The sequence below is a fragment of the Aquarana catesbeiana genome, linkage group LG01 (genome assembly GCF_042186555.1).
Source record: "Aquarana catesbeiana isolate 2022-GZ linkage group LG01, ASM4218655v1, whole genome shotgun sequence".
NCBI classification, from domain to species: Eukaryota; Metazoa; Chordata; class Amphibia; order Anura; family Ranidae; genus Aquarana; species Aquarana catesbeiana.
In genome coordinates, this window is record NC_133324.1 from 144,963,334 (window position 1) to 144,988,617 (window position 25,284).

Below are 25,284 nucleotides of genomic sequence, written 5' to 3' on the forward strand. Positions count from 1 at the left end.
ACTTTTTTGTCTTTTTAAGATTGAAAGTCATTCTGTTACTTTAGGAACATAAAATATGACAATTTGACTTTGCATAAAATTATCACAACTAGCATATTAAAAATATAGCGTAGCCAAACAATTATCACAAACAGAATTTACTTTTCTTTATCGTACATCACGGGACACAGAGCACCATAGTAATGACTATCTGGGTTTATATGCTACCTTTAGGTGATTGGAGACTGGCAACCAATAGTAAGAAGGTTCCTCCCATATAACCCCTCCCATACATGAAGTACCTTCGTTTTTTGTCAGTGTCTTGAAGGTGATGGTCACGGCTGTGAAAGCTCTTGCTTCAGATAATGTCCCAGTGAGGATGTTATCTGATCCATTCGGATGGCATATCATGCTAAAGTGGATGGTACCCGAGCCCTGGTTCAAGAACAGGGTCTTGCCTGTAATGTTTCCTTATGGAGCTGGACCCTTGTGATATGGTATTCCTGGTCTTTTATTTGCCCAAGGAAACCTAAAGGGTGCTTTACAGGTCCAGGGGTGTGGACCCTAAAACAAAAGGGGACCCGGTCTCTGAAGGTCCTTAGTGGCGTTACCCGCGGTGATGGGGGAAGAGTGGGCCTATGTCAGGCTCTGCTGCGAGGATCGGTGAGTGCTTCCTTTTGGAGGCCCCATTTTATTACATTATTTATATAAGTAATGTTATGTCAGATTGCATGCCTTTTGTGTCCACTGTGTGGTTCCAGAGAGCGGTTGCACAGACTAGGTTCCCTGTTGGGGACCGCACGGCAAGCGCGTGCATGCGGGTAGCGCGAATGTGCAGACGGCGCGTGCGTGCGCAACCCGCTCCCTCCTGTGCGGCATGGCGGCATCACGGCCGCGTGTTTCCTGCGGGCATGCGCAGTAAGTCCCGGGTGTGTGTACGTCACGTGACGACGCACACATACATAAGGAAGTCAGGCGCCTGCGTGTGTCAGTGCTGTTCATTTGGGCTCAGAGGAGCCGGTCGCAGTGGGACACAGAGCGGGGCACGTAAGTCGGGCATTTGCAAACTTTGTAAGGAGGCTATAGTAGGCTTTGTATACAGCCATATAGCACAGTAAGTTTCCTCAAAATCTTGTAAGCATGTCTTCCAGAAAACGAGGTGTAGGGAACAGGGCTAATCCAGGGGTTAAAGTGACTCCTCCTAAAACAGGAGATCAACCTCAGGCTACTACAGCACCTGTCTCCCCTGAAAGACCTGTGGCATTTGGCCTGGCTGAGCCATTGCATTTGTCAGGCGTTGTGGCCACCACCAATATCCCTGCTTCGGCTTATGTTACTAAGGATGACTTAATGTCAGCTCTCGCTGGTCTTGAAGGCAAAATAGCGGGTATGATTGCCTCAGTAACGCAGGGAGGGAAGAAACGAAATAGATCTCCTGAGCCTGAGCCTGGTCCCAGTGCTGAGTCACTTGAGCACCAGGACTCCCTTAGCCAATTGGGTCCTTGTGATTTGGATCCTGAATGGGCAGAGGATTTTGAGGAGGTGGCCATAGGGGATAAAGATGCCGAAGCAGAGGAGTCCTCTGCAGGGGACTCAGGTTCGGAGGAACCGTTGACAGCTTTGCAATCCCAAAAGCTGTTTATCCAGTCTTTAACCGAAATGGTAAGAGCAGGTTTCAAGTTGCCCCCTGTACAAGGGCCAGGAATTTCCTGTTCTACATTGGGATCCTTGCGACCTCTGCAAGGTTCTCAGGCGTTTCCTGTGCATCCATTATTGGAGCAATTGATTTACGCCGATTGGGAACATCCGGACCGAATATACTTACCTCCTAAAAGGTTTTCTTTTTTGTACCCGATGGAGGAAAAGTTAAGAAAAAAGGTGGGATACACCTTTAGTGGATGCTGCCATTTCTTCAGTAAATAAAAGCTTAACCTGTCCAGTGGATAATGCCCAAGGGTTTTAAAGACCCAGCAGATAAAAAGCTGGAATCTTTGCTAAAGGCCTCCTTTGCGCTGGCCGGATCAGCAGTGCAACCAGCTGTTGCGACTATTGGGATCTGTCAATCCCTGAAGGACCGTTTTAAAAGACTGATCAGGAACCTACTTGTTCAGGAGGAATATTCTGATGCATTAACAGAACTTCCTCGCGCTTTATGTTTTGCAGTAGATGCATTAAAAGACTCAATCCAGCAGATGTCTCACTTTGCGCTACTCTCAGTACATATGCGCAGAGTTTTGTGGTTAAAGAACTGGTCATCCGAGATGCCATGCAAGAGGCTACTTGCGGCCTTTCCCTTTCATGGGGAACGTTTGTTTGTAGAAGATCTGGATAAGTATATCCAAAAGATCTCAGTAGGAAAGAGCTCCTTGCTTTCTGTGAAAAGAAGGAATAAGCAGCCTTCCTTTAAAATTCCGAATGCTCCTGGGCCAGGCACATCTTCTCCCAAGAAGTATCGATGACCTCAACCACCTGCCTTTAAAAGACCTCAGGGTCAGAAAAGAACTTGGACTCAGAAGCCGAATAAGGCCAATGCCAAGTCCTCCTTGTGAAGGGGCGCCCCCACTCTTACAGGTGGGGGGCAGACTGCGGCGGTTCGCAGATGCTTGGGCAGGGTGGGTGCAGGACAAGTGGGTTATCTCCACTATAACGCAGGGCTACAAAATAGAGTTCTGCAATTTTCCTCCAAATCGATTTCTAAGATCAAGAGTTCCTTCAGGTCTAGAAAAGAAGAAAAACCTATTCCTGGCCTTAGAACAGCTAAAAAGGCAAGGGGTGATTATCAAGGTTCCGCACAAAGAAGTTCAAGGGGTTTTATTCAAACCTTTTCACAGTGCCGAAGCCAAATGGGGAAGTAAGGCCCATTCTGGACCTCAAATCCCTCAATTCCTTTCTAAAAGTCCGAACCTTCCGGATGGAATCGGTTCGTTCAGTAATAGCATCTCTAAGAAAAGGGGACTATTTAGTATCCATAGACATCAAGGATGCATACCTGCATGTACCGATTTTCGGACATCATCAAAGGTTTCTACGCTTCTCAGTGAAAGAGTGTAATTTTCAGTTTGTAGCACTACCGTTCGGTCTGGCTACGGCCCCTCGAGTCTTCACAAAGGTGTTGGCTCCAGTATTGGCCTCTCTAAGGTCTCAGAAGATATCGGTGATAGGAAATCTGGACGACCTTCTGTTGAAGGACCAGTCCTATTCCACCCTGATAAAGAACGTTTCAACTACAGTTCATGTTCTGAGATACCTAGGTTGGATTCTGAATATGGACAAATCAGCTCTTCATCCAGTTCAAATCTTGACATATCTAGGCTTAATCCTGGATACGACCCAGGAAAGGGTGTTTTTACCCCCCTTGAAGGTCAGCTTAATAGTGGAGCTGGTCAGGAAAGTAAAAAGGGTAGAAAGACCCTCAATTCGATTATGCGTGAGACCGCTGGGGAAGATGGTGTCATCTTTCAGTGCAGTTCCTTATGCGCAGTTTCACTCCAGGTTGTTCCAGAGAACGATCCTGGAGGCTTGGGACAAGTCTGTCCTAGCCTTGGATTATCCAATATCTCTATCCCCAAAGGTAAAACAGGACAAGTCCTTTCCACCAGTAACGTGGAAGGTGGTAACTTCAGACGCCAGTCGTCTCGGCTGGGGAGCGGTATTGGAAGAGGCCTCCATAAAGGGAAAATGGTCCCAGGTAGAAAGAACCTTACCGATCAATCTGTTGGAAAGCCGAGCAGCTCGCTTGGCCCTCATATTCTGGATGGCCAGGCTGCGGTGGTCTCCGGTCAGAGTCCAGTCCGACAATTCCACAGTGGTGGCATACATCAACCACCAAGGGGGTACCCGGAGCTGGGCAGCCCAAAAAGAAATAAATCATATACTGACTTGGGCAGAGAGACATGTGCCATATCTATCGGCAGTCTATATTCTGGGGGTGGACAATTGGCAGGCAGACTACCTAAGTCAGCAGTTGTTGCCAGGGGAATGGTCCCTCCACCCCGAAGTTTTCCTTCAAATATGCCAGCGTTGGGGGATGCCAGAGGTGGGTCTCCTGGCATCCAGGTTCAATGCCAAGGTGGACAGCTTTGTGTCCAGAACCAGGGATCCACTTGCCGTGGGGACGGATGCGTTGGTAGTTCCCTGGGATTGGTATTCTCTAATTTACGCCTTTCCTCCGATCCAGATGCTGCCGCACCTGTTACGCAGGATACAGATGGAGCAGAAAACAGTAATTCTGGTGGCCCCACGGTGGCCAAGGAGGTCTTGGTAGTCACAGATTGTGAGGATTGCAGTAGGGGACCCATTGTGTCTTCCATTCCGCCCAGACCTACTGTCCCAAGGTCCAATATACCATCCTTCTTTACGGTCACTGAATTTGATGGCATGGCTATTGAGACCAGAGTACTAAAAGACCGTGGTATCAGTGGTTCTGTTCTGGATACTTTGATAAATGCTAGGAAGCCAGAGTCTAGAAAAATTTGTCTGGAAGTCATACATCTCATGGTGTGAGAAAAGAAGATGGCCACTCGCAAGTATACAATTGGGAGGGTTCTTGCCTTCCTGCAAGCAGGAATTGACCTAAACTTGTCCTTAGGAACCATTAAAGGACAGATTTCGGCCTTATCGTTTTTTTTCCAGAGGCCAATTGCGTCTCATTCGTTGGTGCGAACCTTTCTCAAGGGAGTACTACATTTAAGGCCACCAATTAGACCACCCTTGTGCCCATGGGACTTGAACTTAGTGCTTTCAGCTCTACAGAGTCAACCCTTTGAGCCTATTAAGCATATTCCTTTGATCCTATTGACTAGGAAATTGTTTTTTTTTGGTGGCTATAACCTCAGCAAGAAGGGTCTCGGAGTTGGCCGCCCTTTCTTGTGAGAAACCCTTTCTGTTTGTTCATCAGGACAAGGTGGTAATGCGGCCCCGTCCGGAGTTTTTACCCAAAGTGGTTTCCAGTTTTCACTTAAATCAGGATATCATTTTACCTTCCTTCTTTCCTAACCCTAAATCTTAGGAGAAAAGATTGCTCCATTCACTGGATGTGGTGATAGCTATTAAGGTTTACTTGGATATGTCAGCCCCTTTTCGGAAGTCTGACTCCTTTTTTGTTCTGCCTGAGGGTCCTAAGAAAGGACAGGCAGCAGCTAGTTCTACAATCTCTATGTGGATTCGCCAGCTCATTATCCAAGCTTATGAGTTAAAACACAAGGTTCCACCTCGATATCTTAAGGCTCACTCTACCAGAGGAATTAGTACGTCATGGGCAGTGTGCCAACAAGGTGTCGATGGCTCAGATTTGCAAAGCGGCCGCTTGGTCTTCGATTCATACATTCACCAGGTTTTACCGACTGGATGTTAGATCTCAAAAGGAGACTGTTTTTGGCAAGAGCGTGCTGCAAGCAGCTTTATAATTTGGAGCCTAAATAAAGGAGATTTAGGTATGTTCCCTCCTCTTAAAGGCATTGTTTTAGGACATCCCAGAGTCATTACTATGGTGCTCTGTGTCCCGTGATGTACGATAAAGAAAAATGGATTTTTAAAACCGCTTACCTGTAAAATCCTTTTCGTGGAGTACATCATGGGACACAGAGGTCCCTCCCCTCTTTTTCTGGGATTTTACAGGTAAGCTGTTTTAAAAATCAATTTTTTTATAATATTTATTTGTAACAAAGGGAGCAACAATCTCCTGAACTGCTTACTAGTTTATGTGGAACAGCCAAAAAGCCTCCACAAAACAATTTTCAAAACCAAAAGTATTTTTTATTTATCCCCACAGTATTAAATAAAAATAAAAACCCCATTCTCATAAAAAGAATTGAAGATGGGGGAAATGTTAAGAAGAGAGTGGGACTAAGTTTCAATGGACATTTAATCAGAATCATTTTCTGAGCGGGAATTGCCAGTATCCGTCTCTGCTTCTGAAGCTACTCTTTTTTTTTTTTGTCCGTCATCACAATTAGGAACTAAAAACGTAAGGTTTGACTGGACCGGTTCTTGTTACAATAGCAGAACAGCACCTCTTAAAGGAAGAAATGCATACTGTTCTTGCATTGGAGGGTTCAGTTCAGTTTTTTTTTTTTTTTTACTGTAGCTTTGCCTGAGGAGTTGAAGGGTTAGAATCCCTGTCAGGTTTTATTGCTGCCTGTGTCCCTGCTGGAGATATTCATCCTCACAATTGCCTCTGGTGAACATTGTCAATGAAAATGAAAGTGATGGAAAATCCAAAGCATTTTTATCCCATTTACAGAAAGTGAGGAAAAGGCCTCACTTTCCGACCGTGTGTAGGCTCCATCGGACATTTTCCATCGGAATTTCCGTCACACAAAATTTGAGATCTGGATCTGGAATGTCCGATTGTGTGTACAGGGCATAAGAGGGGATATCTCCTCGCTTTCGGGAGATCTCCTCTTACTCTTGTCTCTTTAAGACATCAAGTTAAGAAAAACAGAGCAGAAACCTAACAGAGGTCTTAACCATGTTCCATTTGAAAAGTGTTTACACGTCTTTAATATTTGAAGAAATTAAAGAATATCGTCACCCCCCCTCCCCCAAGTCACTTGTCATCCTAAATCTATAGTTGCAATTTGATGCCCTGATGGCATAGGATTAACTGCGCTTCACTTTTTCCACATTTTTTATGTTACAGCCTTATTCCAAAATAGATTAAATTCATTATTTTCCTCAAAATTCTACAAACAATACCCCATAATGACAAGGTGAAAGAAGTTTGTTTGAAATCTTTGCAAATTTATTGAAAATCAAAAAAAATCACATGTACATAAGTATTCAAAGCCTGTGCTCAATATTTTGTTGAAGCACCTTTCTCACCAATTACAGCCTCAAGTCTTTTTGAGTATGATACTACAAGCTTTGGCACACCTATTTTTCTCCCATTCTTCTTTGTAGGGCCTCTCAAGCTCCATCAGGTTGGATGGGACACGTTGGTGCACAGCCATTTTCAGATCTCTCCAGAGATGTTCAAGTCTGGGCTCTGGCTGGGCCACTCAAGGACGTTCACAAAGTTGTCCCGTAGCCACTCCTTTGTTATCTTGGCTGTGTGCTTAGGGTCCTTGTCCTGTTGGAAGATGTACCTTCGCCTCAGTATGAGGTCCAGAGTGCTCTGGAGCAGGTTTTCATCAAGGATGTCTCTGTACATTGCTGCATTCATCTTTTTCTCAATCCTGACTAGTCTCCCAGTTCCTGCCGCTGAAAAACCCCACAGCATGATGCTTCACTGTAGAGATGGTATGGGCCAGCTGATGAGCGGTGCCTGGTTTCCTCCAGACATGCCATTCCCAATCTTTGTTTCATCAGACCAGAGAATTTCCTTCTCTTAATTTATTTCTCATGATTTGAGAGTCCTTCAGGTGCCTTTTGGTAAACTTCAGGTGGGCTGTCATGTACCTTTAACTGAGGAGTGGCTTCCGTCTGGTCGCTCTACCATACAGGCCTGATTGGTGAAGTGCTGCAGAGATGGTTGTTCTTCTGGAAGGTTCTCCTCTTCTCACAGAGAAATGATGGAGCTCTGTCAGAGTGACCATCGGAATCTTGGTCACCTCCCTGACTAAGGCCCTTCTCCCTCTATCACTCAGTTTGGCTGGGCAGGCTGCTCTAAGAAGAGTTCTGGTGGTTCCAAACTTCTTCCGTTTACGGATGATGGAGGCCACTGCTCATTCGGACCTTCAATGCTGCAGACATTTTTCTGTACCCTTCCCCAGATCTGTGCTTCTATACAATTCTGTCTTGGAGGTCTACAGACAATTCCTTGGACGTCGTTTTTTTATTTTTAACAAATTTGCAAAGATTTCAAACAAACCTCTTTCACGTTGTAAATATGGGCTATTGTTTGTAGAACAATTTTGGCTGTATTGTGTGAGGTCTTTTCTTCAGGGTTAAATATGTTTTTGCCTACAAGGTATGTTATTTTATTTAATTTTTTTTGTATACTGAATGTAATAGGAATATAACATGTTTATAAATGTAATGTTTCCTGCATCACTGTGTGCTTATAACATCTCAGTGACATGTGCCATCAAGAAGATGTGCCCCCTTATTGTCAATTTACCAGTGTCAATATAAGTAGGTCTGTAGCACAGATATAGCATAGAAATATATTGTGTTACATGGTTCAGTTTGCTGATCCCAAGAGAATTACGTGAATCCACAAGCTGCTAACCAAATGCTATGAAAGCAATATATTGTAAAAGTAATTTCTCCATCCTTACTTATACCACCCAGAGGTTAAAAAAAAGCATACATGATCACAAAGCTGAACTGTGGTCACCAAAGATATCGTTGCTCAGCAGAATTACCACAGAGTGGTCAGGGAGGTCACACAAGAAAGGTTTTCTTCCCTAGAGGACCAGATAGAAAATTTCTAAGGGGAATTGATATTTCTATACACAGGTCTCTTTCCAGCAGGTTTATTGTGTTTAGGTTTAAAATGTTTTGTATTCTGCGTTTCTTTTGCTGATCAGCTAGGTCTCAGACCATACATAGGCACAATCATACAGCCCACACACAAGAGCTGTCACAACTGAGGAAAGGAAGGAATTGGGGGACATTTATCAATTTTAATTGTACAGATCATCAAGGCAGTGCAAAACTGCAATATTTAGAATAACTGAAATAATATATTTTATGAAGTTTGCTGATATACCAAAAAAACACATTGAGTATGAGATTGCATAAATTTCCCTTTCTGATGTTCATAGGAACCCCAGCCTCAGTATAAAACCTAACACTGACCACTTCCTAATTGTGCTGGAGTTTAAAACGTGATGCTAAAGGCAGAAGGTTTTTCACCTTCATGCATTCTCTGCATTAAAGTAAAAAACCTTCTTTGTTCAGCTTCCTTCCTTAGAGAGACGGGGGAATTTCCTAATAAATTCTGTAAAGTTTGGAAAGCATGGTTAACAAAATACCAAATAAAAGTTTTACTATAATATCAACTCAACCCTCCTTTTGAATGTATGTAAAATTTGTTTCAACTGCTGTTGAATTCTGTGTTGGTTGTGTTATAGAATATGATTTATAGACCTCTTCTCCTCATTTTTTGCATGTGGAAATTCCATCAAAATGTCCTAATAAAAGAAATGTAGCCAGACTGGTAAAAACATGGGTCTAAAATGCAAATTTGAATAAAAAAAAAAGACAAATACAGACTTGAGGCCTTAGTGTTACTAAACCTAGGACCCTGCATTCACTATATCTGGTTTCCCACAGTACACAGAACATGGACATGCAATTATTTTATATATTATATAGCAGTCTTGTGACTTCTTTCAGTGTCTGGCCGAGCACTGGTTACAACTTGTTGGAGGAGTTTTCATTCTCCTCTGACTGTCCTATGAGACTTCATGGCCCCTGACCCTCTGGACAGTGCTAATTGGCCCTGTGCTGGTCACATGTACCCTCCAAAGAACAAAAAAAATTCTATCAATACACACCAAACTAAACATGCAGAGTGCCCCCAAGGCTCTGTAATATCAGGAGATGGATTGGAGACTGGAAGAAGGGGAGGGTCAGAGAAGACAGGATCAAACAGCCTTTTTACACAATGCAAAGGATTAACCCCTTACATTCCACGGTGAGTATAATGCGCATGCTTTACTGCACATACAGCTTGATTTTACTGTTGTGGGTTTAGTAACACTTTAAGGAAAGTTAAACCAGCTTCTATTCATGAAATGCAATGAACTGTTGCCTTGTTAGGCATTATGTGCAATATATCTATGAAATAAAAAACCTTCAGCACCTCTGCCTTCCAGCTGCTATACTAATCATTGATTTTACAGTGTATTTACCTGCTTTTGCCTTACACTGAGTATGATTACTGTGTACATTGAGGGCCACACTAGCAGTAGACCAGTATGACCCCAAACCTTCTCAGGGGTCTTTGAGAGATAATTAAGCCTGAAATAAACTATTAGCTTTTCTTTCAAAAGAGCAGTTTCAACAAACGTCAGGCAAGTAGATATTTTTATGGCATTGGTATTACTTCCTTGTTTTGCGTGTATAGTACATTATATACAATTACAAGCCTGTATAAGATGCTTCCACAGACCCCAGAGTTGATGATTTTTTTTTTTTTACTAAGGACTAATGTATATGCTGAGCAGAGTTGAGGAATGGCATAATATGAAATAATGAAATTAAAAAATAAAGCTGCTAATTTATGGGCCTGCGTTAATGTAGTGCCACTGTTGATGATGGGTCCTCTGTTCTGCCATAACTCTTAAAACTGCTTGGTCCCCATTGACACGTAAGCCACAGCGATATAATAATGCACAGAAATTAGGCCAATGACTACCAGATGGTAGGTCAAATAAATGTATTATGTCAAGGCAGGTAAACAGTACCAGACAAAAAGAACACATCAAAACTGCAGAACTATGCAGAGCAGGCTCTGGCCTATAAGGAGGGAATAACGAAACTGCAGCAATGTTGGTCTAAGTTTTTTTTTTTTTTTTTTTTTTTTTAATTGCATTTCAATTGAGGTACAGAATAGAGCCTATTGGGCATATCCAGGCTCAAACATACAAACAGTAGCCATAACTAAAACAACACCAATAAACTCTGACAGTGACGGGTTAAACCAAAGGGGAGTATGTGGTGAGATGTGTCCAGAAAGTATGGGGCGCAGAGAGAGAGCTGCTGACCATACCCTTAGGACGGTTCGTATAGCCACTGTCAGGTGAAAAGGTGCAGAGGGTCCACGATAGATTAGGTTTCGCAACGCCTCATAGGAACCCAAACATGTTGCTTTTAGAACCACTGCTGTGTTGGACTCATCAGAGACTAAGCAATTGTGTGCGTGCGACAACTGGGCTGCCAGAAGTATTTATGTAGGTCAGGACAAGCCAAACCCCCCTCCTTCCAAGGTCTCTGCAACACCGCCAACTTAAATCTCAGCTGGCCTGTGCCCCAGAGAAAAGCAAGCAGGGTAGTATTTATTAAACGAAACACCTTCTTGGGTATACACACTGGGGAATGTCTAAGAATATAGAGAAAAGCAGGCAAGAGCTTCATCTTGAATACATTCATTTGTCCAGTCGGGGAAAGGGGGAGCTGAGCTCATACTTTCATATTTGGTATCAATGGAGCCATGTTTATAATAGTCAGCTGTGGATGAGGAAATGTAGATACCCAGATATTTAATTTTGTTGGTCAATATTAAGGGGAGATTAAGGTCTTGTAAATATTTTGCCACAGTGTCAATCGGCAATATTTGGGATTTGTCCCAGTTGTCTTTGAGTCCTGAGCAGTCAGTGAAGCCAGAGAGGATGCCTAGAGCTGCTTGAAGGGAAGGACCTGGGTCATTTAGAAATAGAATGAGATCGTCCGCATACATGGCTAGTTTTTCATGCATGGAGCCAACCTTGATGCCCCTGACCATGTTTGCTTGCCTAAGGTCCGAGGCGAGTGGCTTCATCACCAGGGCAAAGAGTGCCGGTGATAAATGGCAACCTTGCCTCGTACCTCTGCCAATTGTGAAGGGAGGGCGAGAGGGCGCCACCTAGCTTAACCCGTGCTGTCGGGCACCCATATAGAATTTCAATGCACCTGCGGAATTCAACCCCAAATCCCATGACCTCCAGAGCTGAGGACATATATGGCCAAGCCACCGAGTCAAATGCCTTCTGTATATCCAATGCCACCAGTACCCTAGTGGAGTTCTCAGAAGGCGGTAATTGCAAGTGGGTGAAGACTGCGTAAGTTGATGTCTGTCGATTTTCCTGATATAAACCAAGTTTGACCTATGTTGACCTAAGATGGGAGAATCATCTGTAATCGAGTTGCCAACATTTTGGTTAATATCTTTAAGTCATAATTCAGTAAAGAGATCGGCCTGTATGAGGCACAATGGGACTTGTCCTTACCCGGTTTAGGAAGTAAAACAATATGAGCTTGGTACATAGAAGGGGGCAGGGACATCTGCTTTTTACACTCAGCGTATACCTGTAAAAGTTTAGCTGCAATTAATGTTGCCCATGTTTTGTACCAGTCGCCAAGTAGGCTGTCTGGGCCCGGTATTTTGCTGCCTGGGAACGAGCAGATCGCTGCTTCTACTTCCTCGGCAGTAAACTCCCTATCCAGAGATTCACAATCTTCTTGCGATAGAGTGGGTAAATGTAAGGACTGTAGATAGTCCGTAGTCTGCTCAACTGTCCAATTAGGGGGTGCTGTATAGAGATTTTCATAAAAATCTTTAAATTCATTTAGGATTTGATTGGAATCAGAGACGACTGAAGTTTGCCAGAAGTTTGCTATTCTTGTTTCCAGGCTCAAAGATCCTTCCAGCCAAAGAACCTAGATCTAGGTGCGTGGCCGAAGTAAGATTAAGAGACAAAGCTCTCCTCATCTCGGCCAGTTAGCTGAAATGATCAGGAGTCGGAGAGTCGGAAAAAGCCTCAGCAGCCTCAGTTTCTCTAGACTCAAGCTATTGTAGTTGAGAGGACATCTCAGATCTGACTGTCTTGATAGCTGAGATGTACTCTCCCCTAGTGTTGGCCTTAAAAGCCTCCCAGACCACATGAGTTGAGGCAGAGCCCTCATTAAGGTCCCAGTATTGTTGTAGTTAAGGGGAAACCATCTCCTTAACCTTAGAGTCCTGCAACCACTTAGCAGCTAGACATCAGCATCTCTCACTACTGTTCTCCGATAACACCAGCTTAATCTCCAAAGGGGCATGGTCAGAGAGGCCTGCAGGTAGGTACGAGACCTCCCCCACTGTCGCCAAAGACCAGGTCGATCCTGGAACCCAACTTAGAGTAGTGGAGTGAAAGGAGTAGGCCCTATTATTTTGGTGTTTCCATCTCCAAATTTCAGTATAATTAAAGGCCTGTGCCCAGTGAAGTAAATCGGGTGTATAAACTCTATTAGGATTAGACGAGTCTAAAGATGGGTCTAAAATGGAATTGAAGTCCCCTGCTATATAGAGCCTGGAGAATTGCAATGTGGCCAATTTTTCGTATACCTTGTACAAGACATGCTGATTGAAAGGAGGAGAAACATATACATTGACCAGAGCATACACAATCGCCTTAAATGTTAGTCTAAGTTTTAACTGAAATAACTATTAATGAGCGGTGTCAGACCAAATTAACTCAATAAATGTTCTTGAGTGCACTCTATAGTTATACCCCCGATATGGGTATCCATAAGTGTTCCTGCGCGGGATACCTCCTAGAAGGTAAATACAAAGTACCTGGTGCCCTAATGTAAGTGTTAGCCGACTTGCAGTGGGCCACTTCTGTGGATAGTGCGCACAGATACACCCTGTCTCTTTAAAAGTATGTGGAGAATAGTTACAGGGCTGCACAGTAATGAGCAGTCTATAAGGGGTTAGGTGTTGTATCTCCTCTCACCACTCCTGGCAGGCAACAGGTCCGACTCTACAAGCTTGGCAGTTAGTAGTTCCAGTCTTCAGGTCCTGGAGGCTTAGTCTCTCTCAGCTCTGGTTCACCCACATGGCTCAGTCTCTGGTAAGTGCTGGCAGCCTCAGCAGCAGATCTGTCCTCCTGCTGAAGTATGCAGACAGGATCAGGCAGCAAGTCCCCTCTGTGGAACTCTTTCTCTCGTACAGCTGTGGAACATCCTTCTGTAGGGCCTCTCAGCATGGCTTTCCTCTGCAAAAGACCCCAGTGTCTCTCCTTTGCCCAAGAAAAACAGTCCATCCTCTACACCTCTTTCTGCAGCAATGCTGGGTCCTGTAGTTTAGAGTTCATCTGTCCCCCATTCACTTGTATGGTGCTGTACCACTTTAAGAACTACAAGTTCCATTGGCTGCCCAGTGTGGTCTCTCTGATGCTTTCATTGGCTGTCTCTCTCCTGTCCTCTAATAAAGTCTGATCCAACTGCCAGGAGGGAGGAGGAAGAGCAGAGAGCAAGTGGGGAAATGACACTGATCCACAGCCCGCAGCGAGAAGGTATAGAGAGTTACTAAAGGCAAATAGGCTGTGCACTTTGCACAGTGCAGTTGCTTCAGAGCTAAGTAAATGAGGTAAAGGTTAATTTTACAAAATACCCAGTCACGTGCAAGGAATTTTTAAAAAACTGCATATTTGCTTGCACATGTTTGGATGATGGAAGTCAGCAGAGCTTCTGCTCTTTTACTCAGCTCTAGAGCAACTGCACTTTGCAAAGTGCACAGTCTATTTGCCTTTAGTAAATCGACCCCAGAGCCCCTCTGTCACATTCATAGTTTCAGCAGTAGCTGAAGGGATGAAGCGGAAACGGGGCACTGGTGAACATAGCCTGAGGCTTGCATATGCAGCATGAGAACGGGGGAGAAAGAAGTTGCGCACAGCCCAGCACTGAAGCTCTCAGTCACTCTGTATACACAGAGCTGCTCTGACTTCAGACATTGAGGAAGGAGGGAGGAATCAAATCACAGCCAGCGGCAGCACCCGGCTACAATGATATCAGTTTGGCACGCTTAAGAGATCATTCAGAATTTACTGACAGGCGGATTAGACCTTAGTTGACCTGACTTGCATTTGACCTTCTCCTAGCAGGTTTTGCATTTCCATAGAGTTGCATTGTTTCACTCCCAGTCCACCCACCCACCATAGTTTTCCAAATACAGAAATCTTGATGTCAGTATTTTTCAGGAACCAGGTGTAATTGAACCAGATTTGAAACTGGAATCAGATTTGTGATAGAGTAGAGAGAACCAGAGAAAGTCATACAACACAAGCTTTGGGAGCAAGCTCACCCGCCACACATGGTAGCTGGAATCTGGCTGCAGCAGCTTATACAGTGCCCAGATAAAAATAAATTGAAAAGACGTCCAGATTTAATATTAAAGCATTTGCTGAACAGTAGTAGCATTTTTCCCAGCACATTTATTTAGTTACCTAGAATAGATTAGAATTTGGGCAAAGAGGGACATCTCCATTGCAATGTAGCACTCTTCCTGAAAGGCTACCATACCAATCTCAGCATCTGGTCCTTGGTGTATGGTGGGGTGAAACTTCCATACCGCTGAACTTCTTATGACGTCCTGGGCAGCTACCAGGCATCATTCAGATATCTTTTTCTTTTCTGCCGGCAATTCCCTGCATTGTAAAAACAATCATGGCGGCAGTTCAGCGCTTGATTGTTTCTACAGGTGGTGGGAGGGGACCTTCCCCCTCCCGCTGCCCTCCGGCGCTTCTGTCGGCTCACCCGTGCGATCAGTGAGCCAGTGTTCTGTCGAATAGTGCAGATCGTCGGATAATGCCTCCGACAATCCACGCATGATTACGTCACGCCAGCTGATCGGGAGATCAGCTGGCATGACGTTGTGTATTGCGCATGTGCAGATTGTCAGAGGCATTATCCGATGATCTGCAAAGCGCGGAGGCAAAATCTGATCGGCAGATTCTGCCTCGCTCTGTACATGGCAGTAGATAATTTGACCCCAACACTTCCCCCTCCCTTTTAGGGCTTCTTTACATAGCCAATTACAGGTGTGTACAGAGCGAGGCAGAATCTGATCGTCAGATTCTGCCTCCACGCTTTGCAGATCGTCGGATAATGCCTCTGACAATCTGTGCATGCGCAGTACATAATGTTACTCCAGCTGATCTCCCAATCAGCTGGCATGATGTCATCATTGTGCGGTTCGTCTGAGGCATTATCCATCAATCTGCACTATTTGACAGAACACCAGAGAAGGATTCCGCTGGCAGCGGAAGTTTACCATTGCGCTGACTGATGACCAAATGGTACCCGGTCAGCTCTGACTCCCAGGCGCAACGTTAGGACCTCACGTCCGCCCATGACAGTTGTAAAGACTACCGTGTGTTTGGCTGGAAAGCCTGAGATCAGTTCTTTTTTTTATTTCAGGCTTTCCAGCCTAGAGGGGGTGGGAGGTCTTAGAGATAAAGAGTTTAAAAGAAAAGGGGGGAAAAAAGGGGGAGGGAGACTTGGTGGGACTTTATATGAAATGTATGTGAATACGTCTCCATCCCTAATTCAGTAGAAACAAAAGAGAACTACGGTGGGACTTTATATGAGGTATGTGCAGCAACATAAACGCAGTCAATATAAAAAACACAATGTTTATTTCTAAATAACAATTGCATAGCATGTAATAAAATTAATTCATAGGTTTGTGTCCGTAATGACAACATGTAACAAACAGTATGTAGAAAACTGGCAACAACAATAAATGATATATTGTATAATAAACATATGATTGCTGCATCAAGATAATACATTGTAGGGTAAATAAATAACAGCCATCCTAGCTGACACGGACCACCTCAGAAACAGTGTAAAGATAAAATCTGTATATATAAAACTGGCCTAAATCCAATAAGCTCTACGCGTTTCGTGGATTTATTCCACTGTTCAGGGGCAAATGCATTAAATATCTGTGAAAAAACACAAATATATAAAGAAGAAAATAATATTGTATAAAGCAATCTAGTCAGGGTGCCTGACAAAAATGAATACTATCCAAAGGGAGGAGAATGTATCTCCCGCTAGGGTACTTACATATGAGCTAAATATGAAGTGGTGAGATTGAAACAAAAGTGCTTCTCAAGGCACTCTTTATAGATAAAGGGGACCTGTCATGCCCTATTCCTATTACAAGGGATGTTTACATTCCTTGTAATAGGAATAAAAGGGATAAAAAATAAAAAAAATTGAAAGGGAAAGTGTAAAAATTAAAGCGCCCCCGTCCTCATACGTAGGTCGTGTCTGTATATGTAAACGACAGTCAAACCACACATGTGAGGTGTCGCCGCGAAGGTTAGAGTGAGAGCAATAATTCTAGCACAATACCTCCTCTGTAACTCTAAACTGGTAACCTGTAAAAAAAAAAAAATTTAAAGCATAGTCTATGGAGATTTTAAAGTACCGAAGTTTGGCACCATTCCAAGAGTGTGCGTAATTTTACAACGTGACATGTTAAATATCTATTTACTCGGCTTAAATCATCTTTCACATTATACAAGAAAAATTGGGCTAACTTTACTGATTTTTTTTTTAATGCATGAAATTGTTTTTTTTTTATCCCCAAAAAAATCGCTTTTGAAAAATTGCTGCACAAATACTATGTGACATAAAAAAAATTGCACTGACCACCGTTTTACTCCCTAGGAGGTAAATTGGGTATCTATAACTTGGTAGGTAAAGCTTACAGACAGGGGCGTATCAGTAAGGACACCAGGAATTTTTTGATTATCAGTCACCCTGTGACACCGATCACCCTCTGATCACCTTGGTGATCCAAGGAGCCGTGAGCCCCGAGTGCGTAGCCTTTCATTCCACAGTGACAGTCCTAACCCCTTCCTCCCGCCCCCTGCTGGTGACATAATTTCCTCTTCTGGTTCAAGCTGTTCAGCATGGAGTTGACTACTTCCTGGTTTTTCTCAATGTACAGCTACTCAGCACAACATCACACCAGAACCTCTCCCAGCTACCCGGATCGTGCGAGGAGCCTGTGGGATGCAGTAGAACTGCCATACTTATGACGAGCATCACTCCCACTTATATCTTGTAATGCCCCCTACACACGATCGGAAATTCGGCCAGCAAAAGACCGCTGAGAGCTTTTGGTCAGAAAATGCGACCGTGTGCATGCTCCATCGGACTTTTGCTGGCGGAATTCCAGCCAGCAAAAGACTGAAAGCATGTTCTCAATTTTTCGGTCGGAAAAAGTTCCGATCGGAATTTCGGATCGTCTATAGCAATTCCGACGCGCAAAATTTCCTATGCATGCTCGGAAACAATTTGACGCATGCTCGGAAGCACTGAACTTCATTTTCTCGGCTCATCGTAGTGTTGTACGTCACCGCGTTCATGACAGACGAAAGTTCAGTGAACTTTTGTGTGACCGTGTGTATGCAAGCCAAGCTTGAGCGGAATTCCATCCAAGATTTTTCCGACGGAAATTCCGCTTGTGTGTATGCGGCATTAGTGTTTTTAATCTTGTGCAATAAATGATACTGTTTTAATACTACACTTAGAGGCGCCTCCACTCCCCCTTGTTTTACTCCCTAGGGTCTCTGCTAAAATATATATATATATATATATATATATATATATATATATATATATATATATATATATATATATAATGTTAGGGGGTTCTGAGTAATTTTCTAGCAAAAAAAAAGATGATTTTTACATGTAGGAGAGAAATGCCGGAATTGGTCCGGTATGGAAGCAGTTAAGTGCAGCCTCTTGGTAATCGCTGATCCTGTAAGAGCAGCCAGACAGATCACACCTATGTTTGTTCTGTAATGCATAAAAACATATGTGTTTGTTAAAAATGAGGAATGTCTAATTTTACATGCATTTGTATGCATTTTATGGCCCATTGACATCTATGGGAGTGCATGACAGTTTCATGTTGTGTGTGAGCACATGGCAGCTTGTCATCCCAGAGTTACAAGTGCCTCCCTTGGATATCTGCTATGTGCTCAGCTACCATTCATCTGCCATGTGCTCAGTCCTAATAAAGACACCAATAGTTCCTGTGGCAGCTGCAAACAGAACTGTAAAATCAGCCATGCTTAATCAGCTCCATATACACAGAAAACCTGAAAGCACATTCCCTTATGGTGTCACTAGAGGAAAAGCAGCCTCATTTGCTCACAAAGCTGACAATGCACTAGAACACACAAAAATGATCACTTAAAAATGCCAGCAAAAATGCAGTCAAAGATAATTTGATTGATGGGTGATAAATCCTTCTTATAATGGCCAGTAGTCACTTCTAGACAGCTTCTCTGCCACATTCTTCAGCAAGATTCTTTGTAAGTCCAAATATCTCCAGATATACACTCCAGCAGGTAGCTTAGGTTATTGGGCCTATAGCACATGCCGCAGGCTGATGCACTACCCAAGACACGTTAAATATTTGCGTCACCATTCCAGACTGTTTATAATCTCCCAAGCCATACCTTTGAACAAGGACCTCTGGGATTGGTTGAGTCAGATATATACACTCACTGACCACTTTATTAGGTACACCTGTTCAATTGCTTGGTAACAAATTGCTAATCAGCCAATCGCATGGCAGCAATTCAATTGTTTTTGGCATCTAGACGTGGTGAAGATGACTTGCTGAAGTTCAAACAGCATCAGAATGGGGAAGAAAGGGGATTTAATTGACTTTGAACATGGTATGGTTGTTGGTGCCAGATGGGCTGGTCTGAGTATTTAAACTGCCGATCTGGGATTTTTACGCACAACCATCTCTAGGGTTAACCGAGAATGGTCCGAAAAAGAGAAAATATCCAGTTGAGTGGCAGTTGTGGGGACGAAAATGCCTTGTTGATGTCAGAGGTCAAAGGAGAATGGACAGACTGGTTTGAGATGATAGAAAGGCAACAGTAACTCAAATAAACACTTGTTACAACCAAGGTATGCAGACTACCATCTCTGAACGCAGAACACATCGAACCTTGAAGCAGATGGGCTACAGCAGCAGAAGCCCACACCGGGTGCCACTCCTGTCAGATAAAAACAGCAAATTGAGGCTACAATTCGCACAGGCTCACTAAAATTGGACAATAGAAGATTGGAAAAGTGTTGCCTGGTCTGATGAGTCTCAATTTCAACTGCGACATTCAGATGGTAGGGTCAAAATTTGGCATAAACAACATGAAAGAATGGATCCATCCTGCCTTGTGTCAACAGTTCAGGCTGGTGGCAGTGTAATGGTGTGTGGGATATTTTCTTGGCACACTTTGGGCCCAATAGTACCAGGGCCGTTTTTAAGGCAGGGCAAAAGGGGCAGCTGCCCTGGGTCCCATCATTGTTGTGGGGCCCAGAGCAGCTGCCTCATACTTGCCAGCTATCCCAGTTTAAATTCCTGTGCTGTGTCCCGGTATCTCAGTGTGAACTTCTGTTACTAATAGTGCCCAGCTCTGCCCAATTACAGTGTACAGATGACTCACCTACAGACCCTGTGTTTACATGTAAATAACCTGCACTGATATGTAAATAGCGGCAGCATTAATATGTAAACAGCCACGGAGCGGCTGCATTGATATGTAAACAGAGGGGGCTTTCATATGTTTATCAAGCCCCCCTGAGGTCATATCCACCATCACTTCTGCTGAATGCTGCCCACTGGGGAGGTAAAGGGGCATGCTTGAAAGTTCTGCCTACAACTGTGGTCATTAAGCCTAACATCAGCCTGTTCTGCAAAAGGTAAGCAAATTGAAGGTGGAAACCATTTTCAAATAACATGGTGCCATAGCACTTTTGGTGCATGTGAATATGCACATCTCAGTAGATGCATGAGGGTGTCAAACAATTAATAGCACTGATGTGTATCTGCTAAAGAGCAGCACATTTCTGTGGTGTCAGGAAAGCAATTTTGCATGCGTTCCCAACACACACAAATGTGAACGCAGGCTAAATGTCTCGGTTACATTGGCGGTCAGTGTAAATCTTCTTGTTACATTGGGGCTTGGTGTACAATCCTTTCATTCACACTAGTGGCCAGTGTGAATCCCCACTTACATTAGGGCTTACTGTGAATGCTCCTATTACATTAGTGGTCAGTGTAAATCCCCATTACATTAGTGGTCAGTGTAAATCCCCATTACATTGGTGGCCAGTTTAGAAAGTCCTCTTTATATTGGTAATTGGTAAAAAAAAAATCCAAACTTGCATTCATGGTCAGTTTCCAATCCTCCCTTATATTGTTGGTCCATGTAGAAGCCCCCTTTAAATTAGTGATGAGTGTAAATCCCCCCTTACATTGGTGGCCAGTGTAGAAATCCCCCTTTATTGGTTCTTTATGTAAATTCTTCATTACATTGGGGATCAGTGTACATTTCCCTTTACATTGGTGGTAAGTGCAGAATTGCCCTTACACTGGTGGTCAGTGTAAATCCCCCCTAACACTGGTGGTCTGTATAGAAAAGTCAACTTTTATGGAGGTCATTGTATATCCCCCTTACACTGGTGGTTGGTGTATATGCTCCTATTACATTGGTGTCAGTGTAGAAATCCCTCTTTATATTGGTGGGTGGTGTAAAATCCCCTGTTACATGGTGGTCAGTGCAAATTCCTGCTCACATTGGTGGTCAGTGTAAATTCCCCATTACATTGGTGGTCATTGTAAATCCCCCATTATATACTTGTCAAAGATTTCGAGCTTTGCTCTGCATGATTTGCCACAGTGTACTGCCTCCTAACTAATCCCATCCCCTCACCACTGATCCCATCAAACCCCCAGCATTGCCACTGATCACACCCCCCCTCCCCCAGCCTTGCCACTGATCCCAGGAGTCCTATAATCCCTAGGGGTTTTCCATTTATTGATGGGTCCCCTCACCTCCTCAGTCCACGGGGGGCAGTCAGTGAGGAGATGATATGCTATAACCTTTAGCAACCAATCAGTGAGCAGTAATGATGTGCACTAATCTCTTGCAACCAACCATTGAGCGGTAAGGATATGCAGTAACCTCTAGTAACCAAGCAGTGAGCAGTATTGATGTACGGTAATCTCTAACAAGCAGAAGTCATGTGCTATAACCTCTAGAAAATAATCAGTGAGCCATAATGTGTGCTGTAACCTCTAGCAGCCAAATCAGTGAGTGGTAATGATACACTGTAACCTCTGGCAACCAATAACAATTGCTGCCTAATTTGATTCAGTAAACTTATTTTGAGTCTAGAAGCTATTTATTGTATATCTCAGAGCAGTTGTAGAGCGAAACTGCATGGAGGGGGGCCCCCAAGAAAATGTTTGCCCAGGGTCTAATCAATAGTAAAGCCGGCCCTGAATAGTACCAATTGAGCATTGTTTAAATGCCATGGCCTACCTGCGTATTATTGTTGCTGACCATGTCCACCCCTTTAGGACTACAGTGTACCCATCTTTGGATGGCTCCTTCCAGCAGGATATTTCACCATGTCTCAAAGCTCAAATCATCTCAAATTGGTTTCTTGAATATGACAATGAGTTCACTGTACTCCAATGGCTTCCACAGTCACCAGATCTCAATAGACCACCTTTGGGATGTGGTGGAACTGGAGATTTGCATCATGGATGTGCAGCCGACAAATCTGCAGCAACTCCGTGATGCTATCTTGTCAATATGGATCAAAATCTCTGGGGAATGTTTCCAACACCTTGTTGAATCTATGTCATGAATATTTAAGGCACACCTTGTTGAATCTATGCCTTGTTGAATCTATGCCACTAAGAATTAAGGCAGTTCTGAAGGCAAAAGGGGGTCCAACCTGGTACTAGCAAGGTGTACCTAATAAAGTGGCCGGTGAGTGTATATTGTCCTGCCCACTCTGCAGTGGTGGAATTTTCACGGTCGCAGCAGTCGCACTTGCCACTGGGCCCTGCCATTCTGCCGCTGTGGGGGGCCCCCCAAGACCCAGGATCTCCCCCTGCACCTCTGGCTGTCCATTTAGAATTCAGTGGGGGGAGGTAGGAGGCGACGATCGGCAGCTCTATGTTGCCCGTGGGTGGCGGGATCTCCCTGGGGCCAGTAGTTCTCTTCCTGATTGTCAGTGTATACAGTGGTGAAGGGAGGGGCCTCCATGTATCAGTTTCACTCTTCAGTGGCGCTCTGCTTATACACTCTTGCTGATACATGCCCAGGTCAGAGGCCCATCCCCTCTCCACTGTATACACTGAGGAAGAGAACTACTAGCCCCAGGGAGATCCCGCCGCCTGTGGACACCATAGAGCTGCCGATCTCTGCCTCCCACCTCCTCCCAGGTGGGGATGTACAGAGATGTGCTGGGGGTTGGAGGTCTACAGAGGAGACCAGCCAGGTACAGGGGAACCTCTGGAAGGGGGGGCTGTCTGGGGACCCTGATGTAAAGTGGAGGCTCTCTGGGGACACTGATGTAAGGAGGGCTCTCTGGGGACACTGATGTAAGGGGGGCTCTCTGGGGACACTGATGTAAGGGGGGCTCTCTGGGGACACTGATGTAAGGAGGGCTCTCTGGGGACACTGATGTAAGAAAGGGGCTCTCTTGGGACCCTGATGTAAGGGGGGGTCTCTCTGGGGACCCTGATGTAAAGTGGAGGCTCTCTGGGGACACTGATGTAAGGAGGGCTCTCTGAGGACCCTGATGTAATGAGGGGGGGCTCTGGGGACCCTAATGTAAGTAGGGAGGCTCTGGGGACCCTGATGTAAGTGGGGGATCTCTGGGGACCGTGATGTAAGTGGGGGATCCGCACATAGATATATATTGTTTTCTAAATAGTGCAGCGCTGTGTCTCATTAAATAATGTGTATACAAAATGTATATTAAACATTTCATGATCAAAAAAATATTTTAAATAAAAAATGAAAATGTCAAAAAATTTGAAAAAAAAACAGTCCATCTGTGTCAATGCTTCCAAAACAATCACCGCTGTGTGTGTTCTAAAAGCGTGTCGGCATCTCATTGGCCTTCATCAGTAGACTGAAGGCCAATGAGATGCCGACACGTGTTTAGAGGGGAGGAGCCGAATCTGTGAATCATTGTGAGTGTAGATTTGCGGTGAATGAAGTGATGATTTGAGACATGCTGTTTTAAAGTTTTTATCTTGTAAGTGGATTTCTTTTGAGGGCTTTTAATAAATATGCAAACAGAGTACACTATGGCACTTGTGTTTGTTGTTTCATGTCTATAACCTACGGAAGTAATAGCGTGATTGAGCACTTGTGAGAAAGTGAAGGAAGGTTTGTCTGACGGCAATACAAACGCTGATTACCCACACAGAGGAGCAGTCTGGAGACTGTAGGATTACTATTGGAGAGTGAAAGTTGATCCATTGTGGTGGACATGAGGAGTGATTTGTTTATGCTTTTACATTCATCTTTGAGGTGAGCAGGCTCTTTAGCTGGTGGAGGCGTGCACTGGATATTGGTCTTTTTGAGGACGAACACACACATCGGTGATTGTTTTGGACGCATTGACACAGATGAACTTTTTTTTTCAAATTTTTTGACATTTTCATTTTTTATTTAAATTATTTTTTTGATCATGAAATGTTTAATATAAATTTTGTGTACACATTATTTAATGAGACACAGCTCTGCATTATTTAGAAAACAATATTGAATTTGGTGTGGTGTATCACTGTAAGTGTTCTGCAGCTGTGCAGTCACATATATCTGTGATTTTACACATTTACCCTATTATGGATTTATTGTGGCGCTGATTGTTTGTTTGTTTTTTTCACTATCTATATATATATATATATATATATATATATATATATATATATATATATATATATATATATATATATATATATACACGCCCAAGTGTATGACTTTCTTTACTTCGCTCCTATGGGCTCTAGCTCGAGATCTTTTGTAGATCTTCATGGTTTCTTGCTTCGGGGGCCCTGAAGATTCTAGTTACACCTCTGCCACTCGGATTACTGGAAGCTCCTTCACTGTAACAGACAGAATCAATTAACCCACTGATCTAGAAAAAAAAGTAAACAAATTCTCAGGCTGGTTACAGCCTAGCAACAAACACTCTAAATGTAATTAGGGACATCACACTATAGGGTAGGGTTCATATACCAATGTTATTCATTTTTTCAGAGACAAAGAAAATAAAACTTTATTTGCAAATGGTCCATGGAAGTGGTAGAGCATGATTGACAAGTAGAACATCTCTGTAAAACCTCCGAGATTTATTATATAATCAGCCAGGATGACATGAGCATCAAACATTAATTCTGCATCAGAGAAAGCAGGCCGCTTAACACACATCAACTCCACACAAGTGTAAAGCCTGACAAGCTGCATCATCACAGTCAGGTAACAAATTTGGCACCCTGCTTCAAATGGACATATATTGTATTGTCAGCCAATCCTCAGGAGTTTAATGTGCCCCTGGGTTATGGAGTTAGGAGCTCAACAGTCATTATGCATTCATTTATGGAATGTAGCTATAGTAACTGGGAGCCATCAACAATGAAACTTCATGCTAGAATGAACTTAATTGTCTAAATGAAACAAAACTAAGTAAAAAAACATTTTTTTATATGCCCAGAGCTTATTTTATAATTATTACAATTGTAAATAGTAAGACATTAGACTGCCAATATATGTTGATTTGATTTCATATTTATGAGAAACATACACTTTCATCTACTGCTCAAAACAACAAATGTGGAATGCACTGAGAGGCCTTATAAATGCTTGTAAGATTTATAAACCGCATGCAGATGCCTATTTGGCACCAAGGGCAATTTTTTTTTTTCATCAACCCTGACTCCTTAATATGACAACATTTTCAATAATAATCACAAAGTTAAATGATTGGTTGATTAAAAAAATTGTCATATGAAGGGCCTGAGATGATTGGTAAGCTACTTGT